We start from the raw sequence: 24,784 nt of genomic DNA, 5'->3' as shown, positions 1-24,784 counted from the left end.
AGGGTGCGAGATGGGGGCAGGGGCCGGCTGGGGAAGGGCGGGCACCGCTGGGCGGGGAAGATGTGAAGGGCGAGGGCCTTGTGCCGGACTCAGCCTCCCCCCTCCCCCCAACCCGGGATGGCGGGCGCATCCCGGACTCCCAGAGGGCCCGCGAGGGCGGTGAAGTCCCCGGCGTCTTCCGGGGTGGCGCAGGGAAGCCCCTGGGGAGGGGAGGAAGGAGGGGGCACTTCCCGGCTGCGAGGGCAGGAGGAAAAGGTTCTAGGCAGAGCCGGGTTGCAGAGCGCGTCCCGAAAGCCGAAGCGGGCGCTCTTGCCTAGTTTGGTTCCTGTCTCGGAAGGGGCTGAGCAAGGCCGAGGCGGGACCGCGGGTGGGGATGGGGGGTGGGGAGAGCCTGCCGGTCCCCGCCAACCTAATTTCCTGAAATGGTGCAAGAGTGCCGGTGCCAGACGCCCGCCAGAGTGGGAATTGTCCTGGCTCAGGAAAAGCATTTAGAGCAGACGTGTTGCCTGCGCCAGACACAGGAAGAATAAATGTCATGGAGGGACGCAAAAAAAAAAAAAAGAATTTTGTTTTGTTCATTATGTTCCCATTTATGTGGGAACATAAATGCTTATAGAAACCACAATTATGGAAAAAACAGGGTGATGGAAATATATTTACCTGCTAGTCAGTCATCCAAAGAAAATCTTTCTTTTTCAACTGTATTCTTCCTATTTTCAGGTTCATGAGCAACCAAACAAAAAAGAAAATATTTTGCAGCTCTACCAAATTCACCATTAACTTTTGGCCTCATCTGTGATTCTGAATCCCTGTGCATTTCATTGTAATCATCCAGATCTCTTATTGTAGAGATGCTGCTGCTGCTGCTGTTTTTCTTTAGCTATTTCTTATTTCTTATATAATAAGAAAAATACTAGTAGAGAAGAATATATTAAGATGATATGAGAGGGAACTTTGGTCATTAATAAAGTGAATACTTAGCATTGACTGAAACTGAAAGAATGTTGGAAGTAAGTCCATATCTCTTTGGCCAAAGCTAAGGAATTAAGTCTTGTATTTAGTTAATAGAAATATTTTCCATATCTTAAAATACTCACAAAAAAGCATGAATCTGTCCTTGAATGCAGCATTTTACAAATTTAGATAAATTGTGTCAGCTATATGCCTATGACTATGTTCAACTGATGCATATTGACTATTAATTGATTAATTTATATTGATGCTATTTGTCTTCCTGTAATTCAATTTATATTGACTAGGGTGAGAGGTCATGTTGTCAAGATCTGATGACTTGGTATGACCTTGCATTGTTTATAATAAGCTTTCATTATCAAATGAATCATCCTTCTTGAATCATGTAAAAAATGTCCCAAATGTTATTTTCTTACCTGATGCACACTCACACTCTCAGATCCATCCTCTGGAGATGTCTTTTGCAATATCTGAATCAACACAATACATTTTTATTCCATTATTTCCTTCCCAGTGTTCAGTTACAGAAATTGATTACATCCTTTCTTAGTCTTCCAAAAATATATTGAGGGAATATGATTATCTTTATTGAGTATATAACTAAAGCTCTGGGAAAAACAAACTTATTTATTTTAGACTTACTTATTCTACTTTATTATCATTGTACCATATGTATACTTGAAGAAATATTGAGTGGAAATTTACTTTTCTTTTTATGAAATTTATTGTTTTACCAGCAGGAATGTTTGTTCTATGTTTCCACCAAATCTACTGCCTCAGAAGAAACTAACCTAATAGTTAATTATGAAGTATAAAATTAAGATACAATCCAGTAATTATCAGGAACACGTCTAATCAGTTATACAAAGAGAATCATACATCTTTATTGGAACAAACAGATCTTTGACAGTAGAGTATAGTCTAAATATATATACAAAATTCCTCTAAAGTCAACAATAAACAAACACATTTTCATAGACATAGCACTGATTATAATGTGATACCATAATGTCTTACAAAGACCTAAGCTACTTGAAGCCATAGGACTTTAAAATTGAATTCCCTGATTATGATCTTGTAGGGAGAAAGAAAAAGATTGGGGAGAAAGGGGAAGAAGAGGGAGGAGGAGAAGAAAATGAGAAAGAAAAGAAGGAATGGGTGAAAGAACAATTGGAAAAGCAAATGAAATGAAATCAATTACCTCTATAATGATTCTGAGGATCCATTACATTTTCAAGGTATAGGGCTAGAACCCTTGATAGACATTATATAACAAAGTGTGGATTACTCAGAAAGGAATTAACTGAAGCAACCACACTGGATAAATTGAAAAGGGGACATAGAAACATGATGTAGAAATGTGCAAAAATAATTGCTCTGAATCTATCTTTTTTTGGTTGAATCTAACATTTTTAAAAAGCTAGACAGTCTTAAAAATTGCAGCTTTTTGTGAGTCCAGAGAAAGTTGAATTTGAAAACTCCAATAAATTTTAATTCTGAGTAGAGATAAGACCCTTAAAGAAGACATGTGACAAATGAACCATTTCACCTTGGACAAAGGGTGAAGAAAGATGTGGACATAGCACAAGCAGGTAGATATAAATTAACTAAATTATAAAGAATTGATGAATCCAAGTGTGGGCTGTACCATCATTTGGAAAAGTAAGAGAAACCTAGATTCAAGAGATTGCCTTCACATTGAATGTCTTCTATGTAAGTCTCTACCAAATGTTCATGGGAAAGACTGAGGACAGAAAAAATCACTGGATAACTCACAAAATAACAAACATCTTCTCTAGCCAAATGAGGGAATGTTATACTTTGCAAACTGCAGCTTTATTATTATTTTTGTCTGCACTTATGTTAGATAAGATTTACTGATATACATAATCATATACTAGTTCCTGCTTTCTGAAAGGATTCAACCCACAACAAACCTTTGCTTCCATATCTGCCTCTTCAATTTATCCAAACAAGTTTAAATAGGTTAACTTACTAACACCCTCTTACTTACTAACATCCTCTTACTTAGAACTTGCACATTTCTACATGGTGGATGTTCCTCTTCACTGCAGTGAGTAATAAAGTCAACTTGTTGAACCACAGGTGTTTCTTAGTGGCCTTTGACTAAAAAGCATTGACAATAACTAGCTTACAATCTGATTAAGGGTGGTATGATGGTGGTTCAGTGGCAGCATTCTTGCCTGCCATGCCAGAGACCTAGGTTGAATTCCTGGTGCCTGCCCATGAAAAAAAAATCTGATTGAGAGGATAAACAACATGCACAGATACATAGTACATTTTATCAGAGAGATGAGTTTCATGAGGTAGTGTTCAACGAATGGCTGGAAATAAAATTTTGAAAAGTACACATAGACAAATATAATATCAGGAACAAATAATTCTTTCAAAAAGGGTCATCAGTAGAGTTGGTACAACTGATGGAAGGATTAGTGAACTTGAAATAAATCAATAGGAATTATCCAAACAGAAAGAAATTTAAAGAAAAGAAGAATGGAAAAAAATATCCAAAAACTGTGGAATATCAAACATTTGAATATACATTAATTAGAACTCTATAACAAGAATAGAAAGGAAATTACCCCACAGTGATATTTAAGGAAATAATGGCTGAAACTTTTCCAGAAGGAAACATGATCATTTCATAGGGCCAAAAATGTCAGTAACCCCTAAGAAGGATAAATACAAAAAACAAATCAACCATAAAGCACATACAAATGTATCAGATTCATTGTTGAAAAAAAAGGAAAGTATAGAGTTATGATGGTATTCAGAGAGAAATACATATCACATACAGAAGAAAACATAATTATTGAACATATAAAAATACAAGCCAAAAGATAATGCAAGATTTAAGGTACAGGAAAACAAAAATACATTCCAGAACTCAATACACACTGAAAACAATTTTCATTTCTAAGAATAATATAAATACTTTTAAGAAAAATTAACACACAAGCACACATGCAGAGAAAAAATGTTTTTGTCAGAAGACTTGCGCTTTAAAAATTATCCAGCCAGGAATGTGATAATAGATGACTGTTGGGTCTAAGGATAAACAGAAATGATGCTAAAAATATAAAATTTAAGATAAATGTATCAAATAGTTGATGTATAAAATTATAACAAATTTAAAAGTAATTGCCAAAAACAAACTAGTTTGATGAATTGTTGAGGCAATCCAAATTTCAAGAAATTTAGGAAATAATAACATGCAAAAGAAGAATATAAGCTCTATTATTTTAGAGCTCTAATGTTTTAAGTTATGTGATATAATATTTTAGGTAGACTATGATAAATTAAACATGCATATAGTGATCCTTAAGGCAAACAATACAAAGAGAGAATACAAAAATTATAAACAAAGGGAATTAAAGAAGGATATCACTTTAGTCACTACTATTCAAAGAATAGTAATAAAATATAAAAAATTGTTAGTTGTTAAATTTGATCATTTAGAAGACATATACAGTTCCCTCTATGTGCACATTGAAGAAATATGCAACCTGTGTAGTCCTATGTCTATTAAAGAAATAGAATTTTTCCTAAAATCCTTCAAAATGACAAAAATTTGGAAAATTTTCTGAATGTGGAAACCTACCCTTTCCCTCAGATAGGAATGCAGACACTGCAATGTGAAACCTCTTCAACCATGCAGAAGAGGACATCATCTTGGTAGATAATAGAAAAGCAACATGAAAGAGACCTCAAGGAAAAAGGAGTCTCCCACAAAGCCTAGTCAGCTAGAGTCTGCATTATTACAGCCAAGAATGATACTTTCCTTTTTGTTGAGCCACCCTGATTCTAAAGCCATTTCTTACACCAACCATCTAGTACCTGACTAATATAGGTTCTCTCCCAGCCCAATCACATCACCTCATAAATCACCCTTTCCTTTACAGTATTCTTTCTTACTTCAAATAGGGTATAAATACATGCTTGAGAACATTTAGCAGCTATCTCCAAAATTAAACTTTCTTTTAGCAGCTCTACTGAAGTCTGTCAATAACATTCAGCCCTCATCTCTGTATCAGTTAATACTTTTAAGGATAATAAATAATGTATTATATGTTTTAACTCTGATAAGACTGTTATAATTTTGTAGGAAAAATTCATATCAAAAAGTGATGATGAAGACTGTGAGCTCTAAAGTTAGTCTACCTTATTCAAATTTGAGCTTGTCCTTTAACATGTCACCTAACCATGTGCAGGCTATAAAACTTCTCTGTGTCCTGTTTCATTATCTGTAAAATTCAGGCTGTCAAATGCATTTATTAACACACTCTTCTAGGTGATGGGAATTACAGCATTGAAAATAACTGGCAAAAAACCCAAAATCTTGTGCTCAAAGATCTTTCATGGTACAGGAAAAACAAAAGAAAAAGTTTTTAAGTGCAGAATATTAGATGGGGATATCTGCTATGGAAAACAAATGAAGAATTGATGGATGATGGGGTAGGTGGGAATTTAAATAGGTTGTAAGGAATAACCTTAATAGGAAGAGAATGAAAAAAAGCCATGCACCCTTCTGGGGAAAGGGAAGTCCAAGGAGAAAAAAGTATACAAATATTCCAGGCAGCATCAGAACTAATGCTCACGTGGTAGGGTAAGGAGGTCACTGCAGCTGTTCCAAAAAGAGCATGATAGGCACAACTGCAATGAATGAGGTGAAAGAAGTACAAAGTAGGAGGAAGAATATGCTGGCTATGTAGCCTCTGGTTAAATTTTTATTTTTTTCTTTTAATGTGATGGAAGTCTTTTAGGTTTTGTGAAGAAAATTGGTAGGATACCACTACTTTTTAACAGTATATAAGAGAGAGTCAGGTAGTTGCTCTCTCCCCTACATGGGATATGACATCCAGGGGTGAAAGCCTCATTAAATTCCAAAGATACAGAAAATCAATAATGAACAATTCTTTCAAACTTGGAATAAAAGAATTAGATTTGAAAGATTGTTTAGTACGACTTGCTTCTGTGATGATAAAGCACATAAACCTCTAGTTTTACTTTTTCATTAAATTATTTTCTCTCTGATTGTGAAAAAAATTAGACATGTGCTAGAAGCCAGGGTGGTAGTAGTACTTAGGCTAACAGAGGAGAAAGTGGTAAAGAGTCTCAGATACTAAGCGGAAAAGGAGATGTCAAGAAACTGGTGGTCTTGGTGCCACTGTGGAGCTGAGTCCTGCGAGGCCGTCCTCTCTGGGTTCTCCTTTGGCCTCACTTACTTGGAACCTCCTTTCAGCTCCTAAACACCCGCACTGAGGAAGTCAGCCCCCTCAGATGTCAGGGGATTGATATGTAGAACCAGAGGGAAGGGGATATTTTCTCTGGGTTCTCCATCAGCTATAAAATCTACATATATCACTCTGGAATCTACTTTGAGATTAAATCAGAAAGACGATCAAGAAAGCTTTGGTAATAATTTAAAGACTGAAATTATGTCAGGGTGATAGAAGAGGAGGTATTGAGAAAGAGTCAAATTCCTAATATACTATGCACAGACTATCAATATACTATTCTGGTGACTCAATGTCAGGTCATAGAGAAAAAGCTTAGATAAGTCTTAAGCCTTTTGCCTGAACAAATAGGGGGATGGTTTTCCATTACAGAAGAGTAAGTTTTAGATATTGCAGATACCTAAAAGAGAGTGAATTTATGAAGATAAACTAAGTTAATTAAACATCCAAGGCCCTTAAAATATTGTCTGGCACTCAGAAGGTGCTCAGTAAAGATAATCTCTTTTTACTGTTATAACATAACACCATGCATTTGCAAACAAAAATTATTGTTCATATTTTGTCATACTCTATTCCAGTTTTATTTTCTTTATCATTTTATAGTTTGAACTTTCTGATACATAGACTTTTTACATACCACCATGAAAAGCAGAATTTTGTACAAAATATTTCATGCCACATCTTACATGCTATACACTGATATAGATAAGGAAAATAGAAGGACATGTTTAGTAGTTTAGCGTTATCACATTCCAACAAAATTATGTGATATTTATTCATCTTAAACCCTTTCTAGAATATATTGTAAGAAGGCAGGGTAGTGTGAATTTAATTAAAAGATAGTTCCTTAACTTACTAATGTCTGAAAATTTGGAATATCGATGATAATCGGTGCCAACACAAACCTACAGCACACATTCTCTATGTCATAGAAATGTACATAAATGAAAGCAAGGCTAACACAGTATATAAAAGTCACCAGAAAATGTTAAGAACCTATAAATATAAGAAAAGACACAATAGATGTACACAGTGAGAGATCAGTCACAAAAGAAGCTTATTAAAAAATAAATGCTTATCATAGACCTTAACTGCAAACAAAACAATGAAGAATGGTAATATATATAGATTCTAAATATGATAGAGTTCAGGACAAATTTCAATATTAATACATTAATATATATGGATACAATATGTAAGTTAAAATGTTTGTGTAAATTCAGGATGTAGAGGAAAATAATGCACGATTTAGTTTTTTGAATCAATTAAGAGTGATGAAATTTTGAGAACTCATTAAAACTTTAATCATAAAACAGAAGTTGGACATTATTTTCATCTTTCAAAAATCATTTAAGAAAATGAAGAATTAATTCTACAAGGAAAAACAGTGTAAATTAAAAGGATACAAAACATTTAAAGGGAAAAAATAAACCTAATAACCATTGTATAGGTTTAAATGCAAATAATCAAATGTAGGAAAATGAGGAAAACATACTTCCTTAAAGGTACATTTGGTAATAGAGAAAATTAAAATTCTAATTTGGGATTTAGTACAAATATTTTTCTTTATTTTTATTGTATAATATAGAATATATACAAAGCAAAGAATGAAAAAAACAATAGTTTTCAAAGCACTTTTCAACAAGTAGTTACAGGACAGATCCCAGATTTGTCATGGACTACCCCATGATCCTTTCAGATTTCTCCTTTTAGTTGCTCCAAAATATAGGAGGTTAGAAGGCACAAATATTTTTTTATCATCACAATTGATTTACTTTATTTTTTGTGAAAAATATATACAAAAAAGCAATAAGTTTCAAAGCACAGGATCACAATTAGTTGTAGAACATATTTCAGAGTTCACAAATGTTACAATTCCATAATTTTAGGTTTTTACTTCTAGCTGCTCTAAGATACTGGGGGCTAAGATAGATATCAATTTAATGATCCAGCAATCATGTTCCTTTGTTAAATCTTATCTTCACTGTATACTCTAGTGCATGAAACCATTGTGGAATCTTATATATTGTTCTAGGTGTTCTTTAGGATTGGCTGGAATGGTCCTGGTGGGGGGTTGGCAGGTTATGATAGGCAGCAATGCCTAACTGAAGCTTGCTTCAGAGGAACCTCCAGAGTAACCTCTCGATTCTATTTGAACTCTTTCTGCCACTGATACTTTCTTAGTTACACTTCTTTTACCCCTTTTGGTCAGGATGGAATTGCTGATCTCACAGTGACAGGGCTGGACTCATCACTGGAAGTTATCTCCCATGCCATCAAGGAGACTTTCACCCTTGGGTGTCATGTCCCATGTAGGGGGTAGGGCAATGATTTCACTTTCAGAATTGGGCTTAGACAGAATGAGGCCGCATCTGAGCAACAGAAAATATCCTCCGGAAGTAACTCTCAGATATACCTATAGATAGACTAAGTTTCTCTGCTACCTACATAAGCTTGACAAAAGTAAGCCTCAAGATTAAGGGCATGGCCCATAGATTTGGGTGTCCCTAAAGTTTGACACAGTATCAGGGAATTCCCTGATGGTAAAGTTTAATAGTTTCATATTTTTTCTCCCCTCCTTCAAGGGACTTTGTCAATGCTTTTTGATGATCTGCTTAGTATACTCTAGGGTGTATCCAAGCTATACATGATTAAAGGAACTCTTTCTTATTCTGGGCTCCTGGTGTTTAGTTCAAATGAGCTATACAGATAGGTTGAGTTAGATTATAGTAAGTGTGGTTCTAAAATATAGACAAAGTCTTCCTTACCTTGTGTTCTGAATTACTTTAACCCAGACCTGATCGGCTTCATTCTTATCTCTAAATATCAGATTATATATATATATATATATCACCACTCAAAATCCAGAAATAATAATTACCACTACAGAATAAATGTCTGTTATAAAAGCTTACAGTCTAGGGCTATGTTTTCTTATAAGCATTTACTAATGGACACCATACTGTAATTGTTCTTTTGTTTCTGGCTTATTTTGCCTCACCAAATGTCCCACATGTTCATTCACATCATTATATTCTTCATAATTTTGTTCCTTTTTGTAGTAGCACAACATTCATTCATAAGTACACACCATCATTCATCAATCTACTTTTCAGTCAGTCCATCCTTCGAGCCACCTGCATTCATCAGGCATGATGTATAGTGCCCAAAGTCCACAGTCCATCAACACCCTCAATTTTAGATAATTTCATTGCTCCCAAGAGAAAGAAAACCAATAAACACATCCTCACCCAATAGGAAATCTAAATGTAGTCTTAACTCTTGTCCCTCCCACCATATTTACCTGTGCTGTTGCTGTAGTAGTGCTGATGTTTTCTTTTTGAACATAGCCAATAGCATGCAATAGCAGTTTCCCCTTTGTACCCTGGACTTAAACACTCTTTGTACATGAATCATCCCTTTGAAGTAGTTCTTGTAAGAACTAATTATATTTCTAGTGTTAATCAGTGGGACATGTAGGTGTATACAACCCTCTTCAGTCTTGTTCATGTTTAATAGGGTAATATTACTTATGGACCCACTAGAGAACTGCCTTTACTTCTCTTTATTCCCTTACATTGGAATTCAACCTCACTAGTTAATCATTCACACATCTTTACCTTCTTTGTATCTCTAAGTCCCCTATATTCTATATTAGAAGCTTCTGATTTTACCTTTACCATGGTCATAAAAGTGGAATCATACAGTATCTATCCTTTGTGTCTGGCTTATTTCACTCACCATCATGTCCTCAAGGCTCATCCATTGTGTCATGTGCTTCAGGATATCATTTCATCTTACTGCTGCATAATATTCCATTCTATGTAAATACCACATTTTGTAAATCCCCTCATTTGTTGATGGGCATTTGGTTTGCTCCAACCTTTTGGTAATTGTGAATAATGAACAGTGTTGTGCAAATGTCTGTTCGTGTCATTGCTTTCAGCTCTTCTAGGAATATACCAAGTAGTGCTATTTCTGGGTCATTCTCTTGGCTATTGACATCCAGTTCCTTAGTTTCCTAAGGAACTACCAGTCTTCCATAGTGGCTGCACCATTATACATTCCCAGCAGCAATGCATAAGTGTCCCAATTTCTCTACATCCTCTCCAACGTTTACAGTTTCCTGTTTGCTTAATACAGCCATTCCTATAAGTGTGAGGTGGTATCTCATTGTAGTCTTGATCTGCATTTCCCTTTTAGCCAGTGAAAATGAACATTTCTTCATGTGCTTTTGAACCGTCTGTATTTGCTTTTCAGGAAAATGCCTATACATATCTTTAACCCATTTTACAATTGGGTTGATTGTACTTTTGTGGTTGAATTGTATGATTTCTTTATGTGTATAGGATATCAAACTTTGGCCAATATGTGATTTCCAAATATTTTCTCCCATGGAGTTGGCTGCCTTTTGACAGTCTTTTGAGGTGCAGAAGGATTTGATTTTGAGAAGTTCCTATTTATCTATGTTTTCTTTTGCTACTTGTGCTTTGGGTGTAAAGTTTAGGAAGCTATCTTCTATTACTAGGGTTTGAAGATGTTTACTTACATTTTCTTCTAAAAGTTTGTGGTGCTCATTCTTATATTTAGGTTTTTGATCCACTTTGAGTTAATTTTTGCATAGGGTTTAAGGTAGAAGTACTCTTTCATTCTATTGGCTATTGACATCCAGTTCCCCATGCTGGTTTATTGAAAGGACTATTTTTTTCCCAGTCCACAGTATTTGGGGGTCTTGTCAATACCAGTTGCCATAGATTTTGTGGTGTATTTCTGCACTTGCTATTGAATTCCATTGCTCAATGCTTTTATGTTTGTGCCAGTACCATGTTCTTTTTTTTTTTTTTTTTGTATGGTCAGGCACTGGGAATCAAACCCAAGTCTCCAGTACAGCAGGTGAGAACTCTGCTACTGCACCACCATTGTCTACCCAGTATCATGCTCTTTTGACTACTGTGGCTTTATAATAGCTTTTGAAGTCTGGAAGTTTTAATCCTTCATATTCCTTACTCTTTTTTGGATGCTTTAGCTATTCAGGGTCACTTTCCCTTCCAGATGAACTTGGTAACTAGCTTTTCCAAGTCTTCAAAAGAGATCTTTGGAATTTTGATTGTTATTGTGCTGAACCTGTTGATCCAGTTGGTTTGAATTGACATCTTAACTGTATTTAACTTTCCTATCCATGAGCAGAGAATGTCTTTCCACCTATTTAGATTTTTTAAAATTTCTTTTAGCAATGTTATGCAATTGTCTATGTACAAGTCCTTTACATCCCTAGATAAGTTCTTTCCCAAATACTTGATTCCTTTTGTTGTTATTTTGAATGGACTTTTTTCCTTAATTGACTCCTCAGTTAGGTCATTGCTTGTGTATAGAAAATTACCAATTTTTGCACATTAATTTTATATCACACCAACTTGCTGTATTTTTTTATTAGTGAAAGTAACTTTTTCACAGTTTTCTTAGGATATTCCAACTTTATTATCATGTCATCTGTCAATAATGAAAGTTTAACTTCTTCCTTTCCTATTTGGGTGCTTTTAATTCTGTGTCCTGCCTGATTGCTCTAGCTAGAACTTCTAGCACAATGTTGAATAAGAGTGGTGACAGTGGGCATCGTGTTTCATTCCTGATCTTAGGGAAAAAGTTTTCAGTCACTCTCCATTCAGTACAATGTTGGCTATCAGTTTTTCATATATTCCCTTTATCATATTGAGGTAGTTACCACTGATCCCTCTCTTTAGAATTGTTTTTATCAGAAAAGGATGTTGTGTTTTGTCAAATGTTTTTTCAGCATCAACAGAGATGATCATGTGATTTTTCCCTTTTGATTTGTTGATGTGCTGTATTACATTAATTAACTTTCCTGTGTTGAACCCTCCTTGCATTCCTGATATAAACCCCACTTAGTCATGGTGTGTAATTTTTTAAATGTGTTGTTGGATTCAATTTGCTTATATTTTATTGAGAATTTTTGCATCTATGTTCATTAGGGAGATTCTACTGTATTTTTCCTTTCTCATAGCATCTTTACCCAGTTTTGGTACTAAAATGATACTAGCTTTATAAAATGAGTCAGGTAGTGTTCCTTTTCCCTCAATCTTTTGGAAAAGTTTGAACAGGATTGGCTTTAGTTCTTTTTGGAATGTTTAATAAAATACCCTGTGAAGCCATCTGGCCCTGGTCTTTTATTTGTAGGAAGATTTTTGATGACTGCTTGAATCCCTTTACTTGTGATTAATTTGTCGAGATCTTCTATTTCTTCCAAAGCCAATGTAGCTTGTTTTTTATTTTCCAGGAATTTTTCCATTTCATCTAAGTTATCTAGTTTGTTGGCATATGTCTATTCAAAGTATCCTCTTATGATTTCTTTTATTTCTTCATGGTCTATGTTAGTGCACCCCTTCTCATTTCTGATTTTGTTTATTTGCATCCACTCTCTTTCTCTTTTTTGTCAGTCTTGCTAGTGGCCTAAAATTTTATTGATTTTCTCAAAGGACCAATTGCTGGTTTAATTTTTGTTGTTGTTTTTTTGTTGTTGTTGTTGCTTTCCCATTCATTTAATTCTGCTTTAATCTTTATTTCTCTTCTTCTATTTGCTTTGTAGCTTGATTACTGTTCTTTCTGAAGTTCCTCCAAGTGGGCAGTTAAATCCTCAATTTGTGCTCATTCTTGTTTTTTTAATATAGGGATTTAGGGCATAAATTTCCCTCTCAGCACAGCCTTTGCCACATCCCAGAAGTTCTGATAAGTTGTATTTTCATTTTCATTCATCTCCAGGTAGCTACTTATTTCTCTAGCAATTTCTTCTTTAACTCACTAGTCATTTAAGAGTGTTTTATTTAATCTCCATATATTTGTGAAAATTCTTATTTTTTCATGGATATTAAGATCAGCTTCATTCCATTGTGATTAAAGAAAGTGCTTTGAATAATTTTAATGTTTTTAAATTTGTAAAGGCTTATTTTGTGCCCCAGCATATGAACTATCCTAAAAAATTTTGAGGAAAAATGAACATTACCTTATTCATTTTATAAAGCTAATATCATTTTAATACCAAAACTGGGTAAAGATACTCTAAGAAAGGGAAAGTACAGGCTACTCTCCCTAAGGGACATAGATGCAAATATTCTCAATAAAATATTTGCAAATTGAATCCAACAATACACTGAAAGAATTATATGTAGAATGTTTCATGAGCTCTAGAGAAGAATGCATATCCTTGTGTTTTGGGGTGCAATGACCTCTATATGTCTTTTAGGTCTAATTCATTTGTCAAGTTTTTTAACTTCACTTTTTCCTGGTTGATCGTCTGTCTGTTTTATCTATAGTGGAGAGTGGTTTATTGACATCTCCTACTATTATTGTCAGACTATCACTCCCGTCAGTTTTGCCAATGTCTGTCTCATGTACTTTGGAGCTCCTTGATTGGTAGCATAAATATTTATGATTGTTATATCTTCTTGGTGAATTGTCCTTTTAATTAATATATAGTGTCCTTCTTTGTCTCTTATGATATCTTTGCAATTAAAATCTATTTTGTCTGTTATTAATGTAGCTATTTCTGCTTTTTTTGTTTGCAACTTGCATCAAAAATCTTTTTCCATTCTTTCACTTTCAATCTATTTGTATCCTTATGTCTAAAATGAGTCTCTTGTAAGCAGCCCATAGATGGATTATATTTCTTAATCCATTCTGGTAATTTATATCTTATAATTGGTAAATTTAGTCCATTGACATTTAAATTTATAAATGAAAAGGCATTTCTTGAACCCACCATCTTATCATTTTTTTATTTTATTTGTCAGATCTGTATATGGTTTTCCTTCTTTCTATTTTTATCAGTTAAGTTACCTTTACTGGTACTCTTCAATTCTGTGCTTTCCTCCAGACCTCCCTCCCCTGTCTTTTTTTCCACTGGCAGAACTACCTTTAGCATTTCTTGTAGAGCCAGTCTCATGCTGATAAATTCTTTCAGGATTTGTTTGTGAAAATTTTAATTTCTCTCTCAGTTTTAAAGTACAACTTAGCTGGAATTCTTTCTCTTTCAGAATTCTCAGCTGGAAGTCTTTCTCTTTCAGAATCTGAAATATATCATACTACTGCCTTCTCACCTCAATGCTACCAGTTGAATAGTCCAAACTCAGTGTTCTGTGGTTTCCCTTGTATGTAGTCGGTTGTTTTCCTCTTCATGCTTTTAGAATTTCCTACTTCTCTCCAACATTCGACAGAACGATTAATATGTATCTTGGGAAAGGGCTATTTGGATTTATTCTGTTTGGACTTTGTTGGGCTTCTTTGACTTGTTGTTTTATGTCCTTTACATGTGTAGGGAAGTTTTTTCCCATTATATCCTCAACTACTCTTCCTAGCCTTTTACTCCTCTCTTCTCCTTCTGGAACACAATGATTCTTATATTTGTGTGATTTTTTTTTCTATCATTTTCCTGAGATCCAATTCAAATTCTTCCATCTTTTGTGCCATTTCTTATTTTGAGGTTCAAAATCAGTTATCTTGTACTTTAGTTCTCTTATTCTTTCTCTTGTCTCTATAGATCTGCTGTTGTGTGTCTAGTAAATTTTTATTTGGTCAACAGAATCTTTAATCTCTGTGATATCTTGTATTTTTATATTTATTCTTTCAAATCCCTCTTTATACTCTTTTATTTTCAGGTGAAAAGGTCTGGAGGGTGTAATCTCAATGTGCCCCAGTCTCAGGTATGGTGCTCTTTGTGTACGCTTGCTCAGCTATGGCAGGGAGTTGGCAGTATGACTACATGGACTGGCTATGGATGTGACCTGGCTGTGCAGGTCTGCACTTTCCCAGAGCTTGAGGGCATGACTGAGGGTTGTGCATATGCATGGATCTAGGATTGTCATAAAGTGATGTTCCTAGAGCTGAATGCTGTAACTGTGGACCGAGTGCATGTACAGTTTCTGTAAACTGTTGCTCAGAGTTCAAGGGATATGGGGTGCAGTTTGTGACATTATGGGATAGAGGCAGGTGTAGACTGGGTATCAAGGTAAATGTCAGCACTCTTTATGCACTGGTGACAGCCTGCAAGGGGCAGGGAGGAAGAGTTAGCACTCAGCAGGAGTGAAGGAGATGTTGGATGGGCTGTACTTGGGGTATGAAGAGTGGTGGCCATGTGTACTGGGGTTTGGTGGGGCAGGGGTGCTTGGAGTGTAGAAAATGAGGGGTGGGTGTTAAGGTTCAAGTTTGTGAGGTGTGGGGTGAGTTGCAAGTCATGGAGCTGCACTGATAAGGGTAGCCTGTTCGAGGAATGTGACTTGGCTTACTTCCTTGTCCCCATCTCCCTGTCTGTGCACGCCTGTGGGCTCTGACCTTCTGCATTAGCTCCAGTTCTCTGCTTCACAGTTTCTCAGCTTCTGCAACCACGGCTACCATATGTGGTGCAGAAGATTCTCCCAAGTTGCACTCTCAAATCTCCAGCTCAGTCACCCTCCTCTTCCTTCTCTAACATTTCCTTTGATCAGAGCTGAGCTAGATCTACCCTATTCCACCATCTTCCTGGAACCCCAGTACAAATATTTTTAAAAGGAAATATTAGCAACTTCTCTGGCCAATATGTCATAACATGTGGATTCATTATCAGTTAGCTTTGCAACTTTTCTCTATTACAATTTGTAAAACAAGTGAATCAAGAATTAAACTCAAATTTTGCATGTTCTTAAAAAGCATACACTTATGGAATCTAGGGAAAAGGAAATGAGTTTTTTAACACACCAAAGTCAACAAAGAAATAGTAATTGCTGAAGCTTGTTGATGCATCACAGAATAGTAATGTTTTCAAATGGTTAGCTGGCACATCCAAAGAACTATTCTCTGCATACATATTTAACCTTATGAATTTACAACATTTCAGGGCATACACTGAAGGGCAACACTTACAATTGTAAGATGAGATTCTTGATTTCACTCATGTACCAAGAAAATATTTATGCCCCAAGTTGAAATGATAAAGGAATTATGAAAGTTAATCATGATCAGAGGAAATAAAAGCTGCTAAATAGAAACAGTTGACAAAAGTTATATGTGTGTGTGTTATATATGTTTATACATGTTTATATATGTTTATATACATAAACATATAAAGAAGATTAGTATAGAAGATTATGAATAAAGCTCTCAAAAATGGTTAGGATATTTACATTTTTAATAATGTTAAATATTTTCTAAATTTTCTTCAATGTTTGCATGTACTTTTTTCCATAATTTAATTCTGTCATAATACTTTACTTTGCTCTCAGACCAAATATTGAACTTCTCTTTTTCCTTTTTAGTTGTCAGCATATTATGAATAAGATTAGCTAAAATGTATGCAGCACCAGTGAATATTTTCATAACAAAATATATTGCATATTTAAAATTTGCAAGAATGTAAGCATTCTGATGATTTTAGCCAAAATTTATTAACATTGCATACATTCTTTCTAATATCATCTTATTTTATCTGTAATGTAACTATAGTTTTAGAATTATTATTCTTTTGCAGTTGAGGAGACTAGATTTAAATTTTCAATGTCTTATAAACAGATATACAGCTATAAAGCTGGCAAATCTAGAATCAATAATATGGATTAATCATTCCAAAATAGCACTCTTTAAGACTCCTGCTATATTTCTGATTGTGCTCTCCAAAATAAAATTCTCTGAGACTGAAATATGCCTGGAGATTTCTGATAGCATTTGGAGGATAGCACCATGTTTTTTGCTGTTGTTGTTGCTTTTTGTACATTAGTTTCCTTATAAACATATGTATTTAAATCACAGGTTTAAAACATATTTCATGGCTTACAATTACTTTATGGATTTCTAAAAACATATTTTTGGAAATGTTCCAGATCATGTTTGGTGTAATAGAGGATTCCTCATAGAAGTTCAAACTAATTAAAGGATGCTACTCTCCTCAACAGAAATCAAACTAATTAAAAGATGCTACTCTATGGAGAGACCAAGTAAATACCTCAATAGGACAGAAATTTGCCCTTAAAATTTCAGCATTACTGTCATTTCAATTGCCTAGTTCTCTCTCTTCTGCATGACTGTAATGAGAACAGTTTACATTTCTTTGTTCCTGAGACTATAAATGAGTGGATTCAGCAGGACCACCATAGTACAAAACATAGAGGCCACTTGCTCCTTTTTCAAGAAGTAGGATTACTTTAGGTTTTTATTGAATAAAAGATCATGGGGCCATTAAAGATGGTGATGTCCAGGAGGTGGGGACCACATGTAGAGAAGGTTTTGCACTTTCCTGATGTAGAATTAATTTTTTAGTATAGTACACAGTTGGATCTATAGGACACAGAGATTATGATGAGACATTATTACATTTAAACTAGTGAAAATGAGTTCCACAATTTCAATGTTTTTGAGTTTCAACAGAGTTAAATTTTCTTGGAATGCTTGGTGCAATTCCCTTGTGAATCCATCTGGGTTTTCATTTGTTGGGAGGTTTTGATGACTCATCCAAACTCTTACCAGTAATTAGTTCATTGAGATCTTCTATTTCCTCAAAGTCAATGTAAGTATACACTGTGTTTCTAACACTGTCTATTTCATCTCAGTTATACAATTTATTAGCATATCATTGTTCACAATATCATCATAACACTTCCTTTTATTTCACCAGGGTCAGTATTGATGATTCCTTTTCATTTTGAATTTTAATTATTTGTGTTCTATCTTTTCTTCTGTATCAATGTAGTTATAGGTTTGTAAATTTTATTGATCTTCACAAAGAACCATATTTGGTTTTGTTGATTCTATTTTCTTTTTGCATTCTACTTCATTTTTCTCCATTCTAAACTTTGTAATTGCCTTAACTCTGCTAACTGTGGGTTTAGTTTGCCTTTCTTTTCTTGTACATTCAGTTTTGAGGTTATTTCTATGATTTGAAGTCCTTTTTCTTTTATCATATATACATTTAGAACTACAAATTTCCCTCTCAGCACTGACTTCAATTTATCACATAATTCTGATACGTTGTATTTTGATTTTCATTCATCTCAACATAATTCTTAATTTCACTTCTAATGTCTTCTTCAACTCTTTGATTGTTTAAGAATATGTTGCTTTTGTTTTTTTAAATTTATTTATTTAAAAAACTAAGAACAAACAAAAACTTTAACATATCATTCCATTCTACATATATGATCAGTAATTCTCAATACCATCACATAGTTGTATATTCATCATTTCTTAAAACATTTGTATCAATCCAGAAAAAGAAATAAAAAGACAACAGAAAAAGAAATAAAATGATACAGAGGAAAACAAAAAAGATTATACATACAATACCCCTTACCCCTCACTTTCATTTATCACTAGCATTTCAAACTGAATTGATTTTAACATTTGTTCCCCCTATTATTTATTTTTATTCCATATGTTCTACTCATCTTGACAAGGTAGATAAAAGGAGCATCAGACACAAAGTTTTCACAATCACACAGTCACATTGTGAAAGCTATATCATTATTCAATCATCATCAAGAAACATGACTACTGGAATGTAGCTCTACATTTTCAAGCAGTTCCCTCCAGCCTCTCCACTACATCTTGAATAACAGGGTGATATCTACTTAATGCATAAGAATAACCTCCAGGATAACCTCTTGACTCTGTTTGGAATCTCTCAGCCATTGACACTTTGTCTCATTTCACTCTTCCCCCTTTTGTGGTCGAGAAGATTTTCTCAATCCCTTGATGCTGAGTCTCAGCTCATTCCAGGATTTCTGTCTCACATTGCCAGGAAGGTTCACACCTTTGGAAGTCATGTCCCATGTAGACAAGGGGAGGGTGGTGAGTTTGCTTGTTGTGTTGGCTGGAGAGAGAGGCCACATCTGAGCAACAAAAGAGGCTCTCTTGGGGGTGACTCTTAGGCCTAAATTTTAAGTAGACTTGACCTATCCTTTGTGGGGTTAAGTTTCATATGAACAAGCCCCAAGACTGGGGGCTCAGCCTACAGCTTTGGTTGTCCACACTGCTTGTGAGAATATAAAGAATTCAACTTGGGGAAGTTGAATTTCTCCCCTTTCTCACCATTCCCCAAAGGGGGCTTTGCAAATACTTTTCCACTCACTGATCAAATCACTCTGGGATTCATTGGGGCATCACTCTGGACAAACCAACAACATCTCATGTCCTACCCAAGATTCCAAGTACTTATGGTGTTCCATTAAGCTATCTACATAAGTTATATTAGGAGATGCACTAGTCAAAATATAAATTTTGTACCAAATAAATATTTTTTCCTTTAGTCTCACATATAAGGTGACATTTTAAAATATTAATTACCATCTATTTTCAGCACCCTGCAGTAATGACATTCCTTTGTTCTTCCTCATGCACAAACATTTTTAAAATGTGTACATTTATAAATTTATATATTTATAAATATATAAATATATTAAATATATTTATATTATAAATATATATATAAATATATATTTATATATATAAAATATATAAATATATATTATATATATAAAAATATAAAAAATTTTATATTTATGCATAAAAATGCATACATTATTATACACTCTAGGCATTCCTAGCTTATACTATCTCAATATTTATCATCTATCTTTCTTTATGATTTCATTTATGCCCCCAGCACTCCTCCCTCTATCATTCTCACATGCAGCTTCATTCAGTGTTTTAACATAATTGTATTACAGTTAGGTAGTATTGTGCTGTCCATTTCTGAGATTTTATATTCAGTCCTGTTGCACAATATGTATCCCTTCAGCTCCAATTGCCCAATATCTTACCCTATTTCTATCTCCTGATGGTCTCTGTTACCAATGAAATATTCCAAGTTTATTCACTAATGTCAGTTCATATCAGTGAGACCATACAGTATTTGTCCTTTTGTTTTTGGCTAGTCTCACTCAGCATAATGTTCTCAAGGTCCATCCATGAGAATATGTTGTTTGATGTCCACATATTGTGAATTTTCCATTTCTCCCCCAGATTTTGAATTATATCTTCACTCTGTTGTGATCAGAGAAAAGGAAGTGAATGATTTCAATATGTTTGACTTTATTCAGACTTATTTTGTGACCCATAATATAATCCATCATGGAGAATGATCTATGTGCACTAAAGAAGAATATGCATTTTTTTCTGATGGGTGAATTGTTCTATATATGTTTGTTGGATGTAGTTGGTTTAGAGTGTCATTCAAGTCCACTTCTTGCTTATTGATCTTCTGACTATATGTTCTAGCCATTATAAGCCAAGGTGAGTCCCTTGTAAACAGCACATAATTGAGATGTGCTATTTAATCCACTCTGCCCATCTCTGTCTTTTGACTAGAATGCCAGTATTCCATGCTGTGTTCTTTCCATCTCCCTCTCATTGAATCTCTGAATCCTCCTCTCTGACCTCTAGAACCAGACTTAAAAGGCTCATGTGATTAGATCAGGCCCACCAGGAAATCTCCCCAATGTAAAGTCAAATAATTTGGAGTATAATTACATCTGTGAAATCCTTTCTCAGTAACATTTGCACTCCTGTTTGATTGAATAACTCAGAGAAGATGTGGTGACACTTGGAGACAGAAAGCTTGGGGACCATATTATAATTCTACCTACAATAGTTATAAAAGGATTAAAAACTAAAATCAGGAAACAGTGATAAAAATATAAAAATTTAATAAAAGTTTGCAAAATGGAAGTAGTACAGTTTGTCAGGGCAGTCCCTTGAGAAACTGTGCTAAGTAATCTATGGCAAGTGTTATTAAGGAAGAACAAAGCAAACATAGTCAGTACTAGGAATGTGGGAGAAATTAATACCCAAGGAACTGAGGTGATTTAATTAACTATAAGAGAGTATTTGGGTAAAATATTGCCAAAGCTACAAATAAGAGAACAAAATGCATATATTCCCAAATGTATGAACACCACAATTACATAAGTATAAGCAAACACACATATGGTCATAATTGTAGTAGAAAACTTCAATAATTGTAAGTTGACAAAAGTTTTGCATTATTCAATATTTTAAAATTTATTAATTCATTTAAATTTAAGAAAATATTACTCAGTGCTCACTAGGAGCCAAACATCACTTTATGGACACAATTTAATTTATCATGATAATATGTCAAAATAAAAAAAAATTCTGATTCTTAATTTCAAAATGATATGATAATTTTCACTTCCCCTACAGTATTTCTCCTTTTCAAGATCTTTTGACAAATGAAATATTCAAATATGTGTTTTACACGTATTTCTTTTGAGTCATGTAGTATGTGTTGAAGGGGAAATGGAGAAGTTGTGGGTATAATAAAAGTAAATTCTGAGGATAATGTGATACAATTTGCCCAATGAATTTTTTGATGCCGGAATTTCCATTTCCAGCCAAGATGTTATAACATGATGTGATTTACCTCAAGATTGAAGCAACTATAAAAACAAGCAAACTACATCAAAGAAACAGTTATGAACACCTTAGAAATCCATCAATGAAGGACAGTGATGTTCTATTGTGTCCAAGAAAATTTTGCCCAATCCAAGGTCACAAAGGCTTTATCCTATATTTCCTTTTAGAGTGTTAAGACTTTTGGGTTTTATATTCAGGTTTATGTTCCCAATTGAGGTAAATTTTCTAGCAGTTTGAGGTGTTGATCTAAATTCATTTTTAAATATGAGGTAAAAATTGTTTAAGATTATCTTTTCTCTGCTGAACTGCCATTGCAACTATGTTGAAAATAAATGAACCATACACGTGTTGGTTTACTTCTGGACTTTCTATTCTTTTCCATTGCACATTGAAAATGTGCAAAATATAAGGTGAAATTAAAGTATAGAAAATGTGGGCAGATTATCTTTATAGGCAGTCAGGAATAGGAGAAACTGAGGAAAGCATGGTGAATTTAGACTTAGAATCAAATTAGAAGAGAGAAATAAAAGGCATATAGACCAAAAACCATTTTCTTTCAAGTTAGATATGATGGAGGAGGGAGCAAAAAAGCTCACTTATATTTAATAAATTATTTTCATGAAGAATAAGGAAGTAGATTGTAAATTAGAGCACAACCTGTTTTTTCTTTTTCTTCTGATATAGTCTGGATTTAAAATGTTTATATTTATCACAGGTTGGAACTCTTCCTTAAAATAGCATCTATCTGTTTGTGATCAGAATTAATTAATTAGTCTTCATCTAGGTTGTTATTTAAAAATATATACCAAAATTAAAACATCTATTTATGATGGTGATGATGGTGAGGGAAGTCTAAGGTTGCTATTGTCCAAGGTCCAGGTAGAGGAATCCAGGGAAAATCATAAAGAGTCTGTGGAGGTAAGAAAGGACCTTATATCTACAACTTTGGGTTTGAATATTCTCCAGTGACTAATGGCAGACAATTATGCGATACTGCTCTGCTGTAGGTATTCTTACTTCTTGCCAAGATACAGTTAGGGTGAGAACCTGAATTATATATGGAGACTGTAGGAAAAGATTTAACCAAAGTGCCTGGAAAAACAAATTAGAGAAAGTTGAAAGCAGAGACATCAAGTTAACTATTAAAGTGACATATGAGAAAGGAAACACATACAGTAGAATAGAAAATGTATATTATTGAAAATAAATATTTCAAAAGTTGGTGTCTTGAAAGCACATATATTCTGGAGTTCTAATTAATATATATTACTATTACATAAATGTCTTACTCAATATAAATGTTTATTTTTAGATTCATAAATGTCTTACTCAATATAAATGTTTATTTTTAGACTTTTTTCTTATACTATTCTACTGAAGAAAAAAAAAGATATCACCCATTATAGCAGAGTAAATTTAAACTCTTTAATGTTGACATGATTTTTGCATTGATATTCTGTATTTATTTTAAAACACTATACAACTTTGAGAATCAACATTTGACACATTTAAATATCTTAAGCTAAATTTTTTTCTGATGCTTCTACAACTCACTACAGTAAAAGAAGCATGTTATTTTAAGGGACAACAAGTTTCTGATCTTAATCCCTCAAACATATGATTTCCTAGAAGATATTTGCCTATTCAGAATGATGGAATTAAATTAGTATTAATAATTCACAAAAACAAGACTTCTAATTTCTTAGCCTAAAAACTTTAATTAATATTTTTTTTCCTTGAGAAGTATTGAGAAATACTGAATTTGAGAGAGAAAGCTAGTGTTGAAGGTTTCAGGGACAATATCTCACATTTCTTCTTACAAGGGTCATTAAATAGGATAAAATAATAACTACCTGAATCATTTACATAATGAAAGGTGATAATGACATAAAAATTGTGAGCTTGTTTCCTTTCTTTGTAATAGTTAGCACTTGAAACCATTTTGTTTCTTCATATTTGAACTGTTATTTACTTGGGTCTTATAGTACAATATTTACTTGGGTCTTATTGTAACAACATAAAACTTATGATGTTACAAATTTTGTCAGGACCTTATATTCTTTTCACTTTCAAATCATAGATAATGGATTCTTAGAGTATATTTACCTTAAATTAAATATAGAACACTTATTCACAAAAAAAGCATTTGTCCAAAACTTGGTTAATTTCTTTAGGGAAATATCAAGAATTATTAAGCACAATTCTTGCTTTATATGATGTAATTGGGTGAAGGGCAGATATGATATGGGCATAAAGTGCTCTAAAATCAATATGAAGTGACCTAAAGTTTAGTTGATAAGGGATAAAATTTGAGCTCATACTGACACATCATAACCTCTAAGCAATTCATGAAGGCCACCCAAATTGATGGTTAAAAAATTGATGTTCATAAAACATCTTTGATGACTTAAATTTGTCATGTAATACATAAAACATATTCAAATGCACACAAGATAGAGGACTGAGAACCATGTAAGAAAACCACATCTTCCTTTACATAGCAGATAATACCCTGGAACAGAATGTATCAGAATCTAAGGTATCCACATCCCAACAGACACATCAGTCAAAAATTAATTATTACTGTTATTAACAGAATCTCAAGTAATCATTACATGTATTCAAACACCTATGAGCAAGAATGTTGAGAAGAATGATGTACTTTCTTAATAAAGTCTTTTATACTTTGGTGAAACTTCCTTGTGGAGATAATTACAATTTGAAATTGAAATTGATGCATCCCGTAATATCAGAACAGAACATACGTAAAGTACTTCTAGCAAATACTGAATTAAAAATGGAAAAGCCAGGGTTTATGAGATAGGTAAAGTCACAGGAGCAGGGAGGGATGTTAAGTCAAAAGAGTTCAGAAAAGAACCTATTCCATCATCATCTTATAATACAAGAATTTGGGATAAATTGGTTGACATGCCCAAAAAAGAAGAAAAGAAGGAAAAGGTGGTCATGCTGATTTAGATGAATTGCTTCAGCAGATTTATTCATTTGGTTCTAATGAAGTAAAACATGCCATGAATAATTTGGTTATAGAGTCTAGGGGCACAGTTTTGAATGCCAACCTGTCTGATAAAAGCAAAAGGAAAGTTAAAATAAATTCTCCTAATGACATAAAATGGAAAAAGTAG

The 24,784-nt window shown here is 33.9% G+C and overlaps 1 pseudogene; it reads left to right on the top strand.

Moving 5' to 3' along the window:
* The first annotated feature begins 117 nt into the window (after positions 1-117).
* On the top strand, positions 118-24,784 carry LOC143672805 (protein SGT1 homolog pseudogene; annotated as a pseudogene).

This window comes from Tamandua tetradactyla (genome assembly GCF_023851605.1).
Source record: "Tamandua tetradactyla isolate mTamTet1 chromosome 15 unlocalized genomic scaffold, mTamTet1.pri SUPER_15_unloc_4, whole genome shotgun sequence".
Taxonomy (NCBI): Eukaryota; Metazoa; Chordata; class Mammalia; order Pilosa; family Myrmecophagidae; genus Tamandua; species Tamandua tetradactyla.
This window is presented reverse-complemented; position numbering and strand designations above follow the sequence as displayed.